This window comes from Barbus barbus (assembly GCF_936440315.1).
Source record: "Barbus barbus genome assembly, chromosome: 41".
Classification (NCBI taxonomy): Eukaryota; Metazoa; Chordata; class Actinopteri; order Cypriniformes; family Cyprinidae; genus Barbus; species Barbus barbus.
This window is the reverse complement of record NC_136719.1, coordinates 23,478,571-23,484,394: the sequence shown is the minus strand read 5'-3', so window position 1 is coordinate 23,484,394 and position 5,824 is coordinate 23,478,571.

Below are 5,824 nucleotides of genomic sequence, written 5' to 3'. Positions count from 1 at the left end.
AAAATATTGGCCCATGTGATTTGAAAGTCTTTTAGTTTTCATTTTATTCAAATTTAAAAAACGTCCCAACATTTCCTGAATTTGGGTTGTACAGCGATATATAAAATATAACAAATCTCATAAGCTTGATTGTTTATATCATTATATTAAACCACACAGGTCTATATGTTTACCCACATGCATACAGTAGATTCATGTAAAGGAATACTGTATAGCAAATTTATGGTAGCAAATCTTACTTTCTCACAATAATTAATTTATCTCACAGTTAATATCTCATAATTCTGACTTTTTCTCGTAAATTGCGAGTTTATATCTTGGAATAAAAAAGAATTATCTATGTATCTTGCAATTTGGAGTTTATATCTCACAAAATTTGTTCTCCGAATTTTTAGTTTTTATGATGCAATCTGCCGTGAAAAAAAAGAAAAAGGTAACTGACTTTTTATCTCAAAATTCTAACTTTACTTCTTGCAGTTCGGACTTTATTTCTCACAATTCTGAAAAAAAAAAAATGTATGAGATATAAACAGTATTTTTTCCTCGCAATTCCCAGTCTACAACTCAAAATTCTAAGTTTATATGCTGCAATTATTTTATTCTATTTATTTATTTGCCATAAATAAAAACTAAACTTTGACTTTTTATCTTGCAATTCTGGTTTATTATTTCAGTTCAGGTTTGTTTCTTGCAATTCTGAGTTCAGAATTGTGAAAAATAAACTCAGATTTATAAGATATAAACAGAATTCAGCCTTTTTTCTCGCAATTCGGAGTTCACATCTTGGAACTCTGAGTTTATTTGAGTTCATGAGATATAAACACAAAATTGCAAGAAAAAAAGTCAGAATTGTGAGATAAAAAGTTTTTTTATATAGTATTTATGTTTACTTTTTTTATTCCATGACAAAAATGCTTCCATACAAATCTGCTTGATTTTTTTAATATCACCGCAAAATATAAACTATAGTTTGACAAATGCGACTATAAGGCTTGTAGATATAAAGATATTATAAACATTAACATCATGATTTTTTGTGAAAAGCGCTATACAAATAAAATTGACTTTATTATAGAAAATAACATGTTACATCACGTATGGTCAATCAAAAATCTGTCTAGAACTATGATACACATCATATAACGCTTGCACACTTTAAACACGCTATAAAAAGAAGAATTAGACACATTACTTTTTTGATAAAGTAGCCCATGTAGAATTCATTTAAGTGTTACTTATGACTCTTCTGGAACAAAAAGTCATCTGATTTCACAATGCATCTCCTCCAGCATGTGATGTATCTTTTGTTTTGCTATAACTCTGTCTTAAGCCGTTTTTTGTCCAATATGTTGTTCCAAAGCCCCTTCCACCTGGACAGCCAGGATGTCTCAATGTACTGGAAGATTAAGTGTTATTAAAGACAGACAGACATAATAATATTAAAATCTGTCATAATAATATTGACATTCTGGAGCGATTCCAGGGCTCATTTATTAATGATGGTTGGTTGGAGGGGGTGCTGGAAGGGTCAAAAGCCTTGAAGAGATTACACTTTGGCAGGTTTACTGCTGTTCCAAATATGATAGACCTGACGTGTCATTTTCCCGGCTAGAGCAGCCTCAGAAAAGCCATAAATTATCACGGGAGGGCGGGAAATTGATTCTCCCTCTCTGTACCCTGCAAATGTTCCCCATAAATATGCAGTGATGGGACATAGCTCCTTTTATTAACTTGGCAGGAAAAAAACCTAGGGTATTTAAGCCAAAGCAGGGCGATTTTGAGCCCCAAACACAGTTCTGGATCAGTTTTACTTTGAGGGCTTTATTTGATAGGCTCATCAGTTCCGTTTCCTATCGATCTGTCCCCACATTGATCCGTAAGGGTGTATCCGTATACAAATAAATCCTACCGGATCACGCAAAACTATCAAGTTATCATCTTCAATTTGCTTCCTGGCTTAAAATTAAATGTATTGCTAAAAGTTACACTTACATGAGTTCTACAAATTTCTTTGAATTTCATTCCATTTAAACTCCACATCTTAAATTAAAATTCTAATTAGAATTCTTCATCCTGTTTACCCTCAAATTCACATTTCAGAAAATAAATTGTGAAAAAAAATTATAAAAAGAAATTTCCTGTTAAAAAAAGGAATTTATATATTATTAATTATTAAACACCAACAATGACAGATAATAATTTAGCAGCAAATCAGCATTATAGAATGATTTCTAAAGTATCATGTGACACTGAAGACTGGAGCCTTGCATCAAAGGAATAACGAACATATTATTATTGTTGTTGTTGTTGTTAATAACAACAACAATAATAAGTTTTGACCACCTGTGTGTGTGTGTGTGTGTGTATACATACATTATATATATATATATATATATATATATATATATATACATACATACACATACATACAGTCATGGCCAAAAATATTGGCACCCTTGCAATTCTGTCAGAAAATGCAACACTTCTCTCAGAAAATTGTTCCAATTGCAAATGTTTTGTTATTCACATGCTTATTGTTTTTTTTTGCACTGCAACAACACACAAAAAAAAAACGGAGAAGAAAAGTCAAACTTGACAAAATTTCACACAGGACTCAAAAATGGACTGGACAAAATTAATGGCACCTTGTCAAAATTGTAAGAAATAATTGCTTTTCAAGCATGTGATGCTCCTGTAATTTGTATTTAGACACACCTGTGGCAAGTAATAGGTGTGAGCAATATAGTAATCACACTTGCAACCAGTTAAAATGGAGAGAAGTTGACTCAACCTTTGTGTTGTGTGTCACACTGTGCATAGAGGAAAGAAAGAAGTGTAAAGAGTTGTCTGTGAATTTGAGATAAAAAATTGTGGAAAAACATGGACAATCTCAAGGCTACAAGTCCATCTCCAGAGATCTTAATGTTCCCGTGTCCACAAAATTAATGAAAAATTACAACGGAGGATTGTTCGAATGGTGAATAAAGAACCTCAATTAACCTCCAAACAAATTCAAGCTGATCTGCAGACACAGAGTACAACAGTGTCAGCTCGCACTATCTGTCGCCATCTGAATGAAAAGGGATGCTATGGTAGGAGACCCAGGAGGACACCACTGCTGACACAAAGACATACAAAAGCAAGACTGGAGTTTGCCAAAACTTATGTGACAAAACCTCAATCCTTCTGGGAGAACATATACTGTGGTCAGATGAGACAAAAGTAGAGCTTTTTGGTAAAGGACATCATGGCACTGTTTACAGATAAAGAAATGAGGCCTTCAAAGAAAAGAACACAGTCCCTACAGTCAAATATGGTGGAAGTTCAAAGATTATTTTGGGGTTGCTTTGCTGCTTCTGGCACTGGATGCCTTGACTGTGTGAAAGGTATCATGTAATCTGATGATCACCAAATAATTTTGGTGCGCAACGTAGTGGCCAATGTCAGAAAGCTGTCTCCACCCGAGACCATGGGTCTTCCAGCAGGACAATGACCCGAAATACACTTCAAATAGCACTGAGAAATAGTTACAAACAAGGCACTGGAGAGTTCTGAAATGGCCAGCAATGAGTCCAGATCTGAAAACCATACAACACCTGTGGAGAGATCTCAAAACAGCAGTTGGGAGAAGGCATCCTTCAAATCTGAATAACCTGGAGCAGTTTGCAAAAGAAGAGTGGTCCAAAATTCAAGTAGAGAGGTGTAAGAAACTCATTCATGGTTACAGGAAACGACTGATTTCAGTTATTTTTTCCAAAGGGGGTGCTACCAAATATTAAGTTAAGGGTGCCAATAATTTTGTCCAGTGCATTTAATTGTCCACTGTCATATCATCAATGTTCTCCAAGCAGACATACACTAAAAGCCACAAACCTCCCATTTTGATTTCATGGGCTCTATAAAACACACTCAGATCAATTGTGAATGACCACAACCCTGCTCTTTAAGAGGTCTAAATACAATACTGCAGCCTGAAGACAAACAGGATTCAGATTTCATTCCAACGAGTCATATTAGCAAAGGAAAATCCCACTGTCTGAAATCTGGAACGTGTTACTCATGTCTTCTGTGATATGAACAGATGGTTTTATTGCACGGATATTAAAAAAAAGTGGAAGTGTAACGAGCCATTGACTAGAACTGATGCAGCCGGTCATTGCATTTGAACTGCGGTATTCCTAAGAACAAAAGGAATGCTAGAGCAAATATGTATCACGCTAACGCCCCCCAAGAGAATTTTAATCACAGTTTTGTTTTTCCCACCTGGCTGTTTCCTTGAGCAGAGTTTCATAACTCATCTTTTTGACAATGGATAGACGCAGTGCACACTGCATTCAAAGACACACATTGTTGCTATTTCTAGACTAATATTGTCCCAGCCGTGTTTTGGTGAAGGCGGATAATGCTAAATCAGCCATTTTTTAATCTGTTTGACAGCTGTCTCATAAGCTTCTCCAAACATCTGAAACCATTCCAGGAAGTTTGATTTTTATCAACACGGCTGTAAATCAGTTCCATGAGACAAATATACCTTTGTGCTCCCGACTTAGAGCTTTGCCATTGTTTTAAACTGATTCCACACACGCATCACACTTTTTTCCAGGTAATTATTGACTTAATGTTAATCTTTAGTAGGTACTCTCCCATCAAAACAAACACAAGAGCTTGGCTTTCTTGGGAAAGGAAATCTACAAATTTATCAGAATTATGATAGACTTGTGGTTCTCAACTGGTGGGTTTAATTTTAGCATTTCAAGTTAAACTAAATGAAAATAAATGTTGAAATAAAAAAATAAAGCTGGAATAAAATAGTATAATTTAACACTTATTTCGAGTAATTATTTATTTATTTATTCATTTTTATGGTTTTCGTTTTAGTTAAAACCCTGCTTTAAATATAAGTTAACTCATTTGGGCGGTTGAATTAGTGGCTTCAGAAATCATGAAAACATTGAAATTCAGTAAACAATTTTGGTATTCGTCATTTGATATCCAATGTGAAATCTGGATCCTGAAGCAAAACCAGTTGAGAACCAGTGTGATAGATAATGTAGTACAGGTTTTTTTTTTTTTTTTTTTTTACGGTTTTATTCTTCCAATGTAAAGTTATATTTCCTGTCATGTTGAATCCGTCAGCCCAATCTAGAGTAATGAAGCCGACACAATGCAGTTTGGGGCCTGCTGAAGAGTTTTGAGGCTGGCTGATTTTGACAGGATCTCTGTGAGGCACGAGGGCTCTCCTTCCATCAGCAGATGCTTAAATAATGGCCGGAGAGGCGAGCTGTTATTTACTACCTTCACCGGGGAGGTGCTTCTGGAGGTCTAACAGAAGGAGAAGACGCGGCTCTGAGGACCAGATTCCACCCTCTTCGTCCCCATCTCCATCATCTGTCACATCTGTCACACTCCAACACATGTCACGTGCAATTAAGCGCCCGGCTGGTTAACTCTTTCCCTGCTCTGTGCTGTCAGGATCCGGGAGCCGCAAGGCATTCAGGCGCCGGCGAAAGAGCAGCATTAAGATCGTCCTCGGCTCTTCACAGCCTGACTGTCATATTTTGCATTGAACCTATTGTTGAATATTTTAATTGATTACAAAGTTATCTGCATTTTGGAGCAACGCGAGAAATGCTAATTGATGAGCAGATGAATTAACGTGATCTCATTAGTGCATTCGTATGTAAACTGTTCTAGTATGCACTTTTTTGCATTTTGATTCACATCGATAGGTACAAATGTCAATTAACATATTTGACAGTTTAAAATGTAAACAACTTTAGAGACATAATAATAATCAAAAATTGATCATAGAATATTGAACAAA